Genomic DNA, 5,700 nt, shown 5'->3' on the forward strand with positions numbered 1-5,700 from the left:
CCGGCTCGCCGCTGAGTGGCGGCGGCGTCAGCGGCAGTCGCAGAGCGTTCCCTGCGCATGCGCAGGGATGCTCTGTGACTTTTGGGGGGATTTAAACATCCCCCCGATTTTTTTCCCCGGATTTAGGATTTTTGTGCACACGTGGGGATCTCCCCACGTGTGCACAAACCTCCCCCTCCCCCCCAAGTGCCCCCGGAGCGCTGATTTAGCGATCCGCACTCCGGGGGCAACTTGGCTATTAGATATATAGATTTTCTTTCTGATAGCTCTTTTACACATGAAAGTCACTGCCATAAGTGTGTTTGTGTTAATAAAGCATTGTTTCATTTATTGAAGACCTCCCCCCTTGTTTTTCGATTGTCTATAGATTGTAAACGGCCATTAAATTGGTTTTTTAGAAATCTTGTTTATGAATAGGGGTGTGCAAAAAACAACAACAACACCCTGATATTTTTTGGGTTTCGGTATACTGAACCTGAAAAATATTGGTATTCCCTGAATCCCAATACCAGTATGGTATTTAGATTCGGTAAATATTCAGGAAATCCAATTTTTGGCTCCATTATACCCTATGGGGACCATTATAGTCAATGGTCACCATAGGGTATAATGGAGATTTGATCTGGGGGTATTTGGGGCTCTGGGAGGAACTGTCTTTTGAGGAAGAGGCACCACATTTTCAGCATAGCTACTGGTGCCTTTCATCACCCCCCCCAAGTTTCAAAAAGATTGGACCAGGGGGTCCAATTCCATGGGCCCCAGAAGAAGGTGCCCCAGTGTCATGGGTACTGGTTCTGCTGAGGCTGACTACTCCTCAGGAGAGGAAGAGGCAGGGAGCAACCCAGCCTCCTCTGGAGTCAGCCCAGAAGAAGAACCCTCAACAGTACCTGAGGAGGAAGAGTCCCGAGAGACTGATCCTGAGTCTGGCCCAGCAGCCCTAGTTGCAGACACCCTGAGGCCAGACTCCCCACCTAGTTCTCCTGAGTGCCCCAGACATAGGGCACGCCAGAGGCTGACTATGCAGGAGCGAAGAAGGAGTGCCAGACTGCCGCTCCTGCACAGGCAACGGGAGGAGCTGTAAGACTTTGCAGACTCAACTCCCAGGGAAGGGAGGACCTGTTCAAAAACACTCTGTGCACCTGCTTCAGTGTGGCGGCAACTCTGCATACTCAGACCTGCTTCTGTGTGTGTAGCTGCCGCTCCTTGCCCTTGAAAACTGCAACCTTGAATTGACTTCCCAGCTCTTTGACCTTTGGCTCTGTTGCTTACCTTGATTCTGGACCATGTTTACAGCTTCCAGTGTGTAGTCTCTGTGGCAACCAGCCAAAACAGCACACCCATCCTCCTTTCTTTCCGAAGGAGAGGAAAAAAAGGCATTCAAAGGGATCACGGTCCCCTAAATGCCTTTTCCAAGCCACACGACTCTGTGGTGAGTGAAATCTGACAGCGTTTAAAGGGCTCACAGTCCCATCAAACACCTCCAAGTAGTGGCTTCACCCAGAAGGCATTTAAAGGAAGTGTGAACTCTTTAAATGCCTTTAGAGTTCACTCACCGTGGAGTCATGTGGCTTGGAGAAAGCATTTAAAGGGTCTGCAATCCCTTTAAATGCCCTCTAAGTTTGGCAATCCAGAGGTCCCAAAAATCCTGAATATTTTGGGGATTTGGGGGTTTGGCCATTTTGGATAGCTGAAATGCAGCTCCAATTTAAAACTGGCTTAAAATACCTAAAAAATAATGGTAAGGTATTTTGGGGGCATTTTTAAGGCTCAGTTTATGCTGAATGCTGTCAGAACCCACAGCCAACAACGAAGTACACGCATTCAGGAACGGTTATACTTTTATTGCAGAGCTATAGATGCAGTAACATAGGCACTGTTAAGAATGGCGGCAGCCCCATGGGCATAATAGGATATAGGGTATTTGTATGCACACACCCCCACAGTACTGGCCAATTAGGCGGCCTCCCGCTCACGGGCTAAGGCTCAGAGACCGTTAGGTAGCTGAAGCTGAGAACGAACACTCTCCCACGGCACCTAATGAAATCCCAGACATACAACACCCTCCTGCACATCTGTATAGATAAGCATTTCGGCGCACAGCAGAAAAAGCACAGAAAGGAATGCAATAGCAATTAACCTGAAAGGAAAGCAATAGCAATTACCCAGACACACACCAACCTCCCCAACTTTCATGGCAGCATAGCTGACATATGCACACCAATGTTCCCTCTAAGCTGTGGAGTCTTGTGAGCAAAAGTTCTACTTTGTGAGCTACTGGCATTAAAGTTGTGAGCAAGCAATTTGGCTATTGCATCAACTAGTTTGCTCTGGAGACATCCTTCCTGAGCCAAGACAGCAATGTGTGAGCCAGAGGCTAAAAAACTGTGAGCTAGCTCACACTAACTCAGCTTAGAGGGAACACTGATGCACACCCCTATATATGAATTTATAACTTCTGACTCATTGTATGTATCTACAGTATACACAATGAAAATAACTGTCAGCTAGTACCAAGGGGCAAGTCTTGGTAAAAGGCCTTCTCATGACTGGAGTGTGTTCTACCAGCTGGAAGACTTCGCAGCTTAAGAACAGGAACTATCCAAGTCCCAGAGTGATCAAACCATTTAGCTAACCACTTGAAGAAACAGAAGCACTGTTTTTGAGACAAACCACTGACCTAAACAAAAAGGTGAGAAGAGAGAGTTCAAGGAAATGCAATGAAATACGGTAGTTAAAGCAAAGGGACCCCCACCCAAAAGAACAAAAGCAACCTTGGAAATAAGTCCAAAAGAGTTACTAAGTATTTTACACACAAAGTATTTTACTAGACTGCCTGTCACTACACATCAGTGTATGTCCCCCCCCCCACCCACCCACCAACAGTTTAAGAGAGGGGGAAAGAGGACCAAACCCATTCCAGTTTACTAAAAATCTGATAAAAGAGAGTTGGAATGTTTTGGTAATAAATCTGTTTCTGCTTTGTTTTTGTCTCCTAAACAGAGTTATATCCTTCTAAGTCCACTGGTATCAACTCTTCTTGGGATAGTAACCTCGTTATTTAAATTGTATTTTATTTGTTCTGTGTGAACCATGAAAGTTAACAGTAAAGAACACTGTGTGATCAAAATCTAGTTATTGTCTAAATTAAAATCAACATATTTTAATCTTGATATTAATATAGTCCCTAACTTTTGTAGTTATAACTGGAAAATTTCCACAAACCATTCATAATAATGCATCCTTCCCTCTGGGACAGGGACTAAAAAGAGCCATGTTCTTACCTTCCCAGTTCTTACCTCCCTTCATGACACCCAAAAGCAACAGTTCCCCCCCTCCAAAAATGCCCAGCATAAGACTATACAAAAACTGAACTTTAGGTTTCCTCCTCTAAACAGAAAGGTAAATGTACTGGTCCAAAACCAAAGCCCAAAACAAAAGCCATGAAGTATCTTTTTTAGGATCCTAAATAATACATAGCATAAAAACTTTAAAGTTTGCAGAGCTCTTCCATTAGGGTTGCTGTGATTTTCATAGTAAACCTGTTTGGCAGTTGTACATACCCTGTCTGACACTCATGATCATACTCTGAGCCAATCAAGGATACACTGGGATTGCATCAAGCAACTCCAACAGCTGCCAAACAAATTGCCTGTTGGTCAAAAGCAGGTTCTGATTCAGTCTCACTCAGAAAAAAAAACAGCTGTATGGTGAAGCTGGAGATCAGAAGAAATGCTTTTGATCTCTGCATTGCAAAAGGGAGAGAAAGAGCTCCTTTTTCCTCCCCCCTCAAAGCCGGGGGGTGGGGGGAAAGACCAAAGCAATGCTTTTGATCTCTCTGTTTGAACTACCTATTGAAAAAGTGAGAGGAATAAGAGATCACTCATTTCCTTTTGTCTGCAGCCCAAACTGACTTAGGGTAAAAATTACACAAAGATGAAACTTCAATACATGTAATCACCTCTAAACATTAACATTACGATGGGACATTCTGTTGTTGTTTTTTAAACTACACTAAAATTATATAAAATAAATGTCAATGAATATTCTTTAAAATGGCTTAACTGAAGCCACAATATGAAACTTAGGGCGATTCTGCATTGGCTTTTCCCTCCATTGTTTTACCAAAGGTGTAGCTCAAAACCACATTCAAATACCCTGGGGCAACACCGTACTGATTACAAAGTCATCCCTGTACAGCTATAAATCTATAAAGAAGGTATCATAAAACCCGCTGATCAAAGAAAGCGAAAGTGGCATGTAGTGTAGAGGTTACCATAAAATCTGATGATCAAAGAAAGTGAAAGTGGCATGCAATGCAGAGGGGAATTTCTGTTCCCATGTGGGTTTGGTAAAACAACAGAGGAGAAAGCCAATGCAGAATCGCCCTTAGTTGGGAAACTGCAATAAAATCAAATTAGAAATTAGAGTACAAGTATTGTTTTAAAAAGATTAAATAACAATATACAGGTATCATTTCTACAGTTTTCTCTTTTAGTTTTGCAGCTCCCTTCGTTTCTGACCAATTTTTCTTCCATTTTGGCTTATCTCAGCATTTTCAAGGTGTTTTCAGAGTTTCTTCTTGTTGCTTCTGGAGTTTAACCTCCAAGTACTCTGTGTATTGTGCGTGAGCATACCTGACTAACTGCAACATACTCCTATCAATTACAACAGAAGTCCTCCCATACTCAGGACAGCATTGTAAACCTGGCATTGACTGACAACAGACAAATTCTCTATTAACACTGACATTAACATAATGCGAAATGCTGGCCTGGATGAATCACAAGCGGGAATTAAGATTGCTGGGGAAAAGATCAACAACCTCAGATATACAGATGATACCACTCTAATGGCAGAAAGTGAAGAGGACCAGGCTTCCGGTTTGGCTCCCGCGAATGGCGGACGCATCCTCGGGTCGCTCCCGAGGGCGTCTCGCCCGCCCGCGGTGGAGGAGGGAATCCGCGTGAGCGGAGACCCGAACGAGCCCCTCAGGAAGAGAGGAGCTCGGATCCGGGGCGCTTTAGGGCGCTACAGGGGGGAGTCTCTCTTTCGGCCGAGAGGTCGGAGACTGAGGCTCCCGCCATGCCCTGCCCCAATGGACCTTGCTGCGTGAGCGACCCCGTTTCACGGGGTTTAGCGGAGCCACCAGACGTCACCGAGTGATAAAGCGACCATCCGAAAAAAAATGGAAAAGAAAAGATCGGCTTAACTGTGAGTTGTCAAAATGCAGAGAAAAAGAACTAAAACCGCTCCCCCCCCCAGCGAAAAAGACGAGGAGGTTAATCCTCTAACTGCACAAGCGAAAAAGAAAAGGAGGGGGGGAATGGACTGAGCGAAACAAGCTGGGTTTCGAAGAGGTAGAGGAACGAGAGATCATATTGCCAACATTCGCTGGATTATGGAGAAAGCAAGAGAGTACCAGAAAAATATCTACTTCTGCTTCATTGACTATGCTAAAGCCTTTGACTGTGTGGATCACAACAAACTATGGCAGGTCCTTAAAGAGATGGGAGTACCAGACCACCTCACATGTCTCTTGAGAAACCTGTATAAGGGCCAAGAAGCGACAGTTAGAACCGGATATGGAACAACTGATTGGTTCAGCATAGGAAAAGGAGTACGACAAGGATGTATATTGTCGCCTTGCTTATTTAATATATATGCAGAGTACATCATGCGAAATGCTGGCCTGGATGAATC

Source organism: Gekko japonicus, unplaced genomic scaffold (genome assembly GCF_001447785.1).
Source record: "Gekko japonicus isolate JY-2015 unplaced genomic scaffold, Gekko_japonicus_V1.1 scaffold46, whole genome shotgun sequence".
NCBI lineage: Eukaryota > Metazoa > Chordata > Lepidosauria > Squamata > Gekkonidae > Gekko > Gekko japonicus.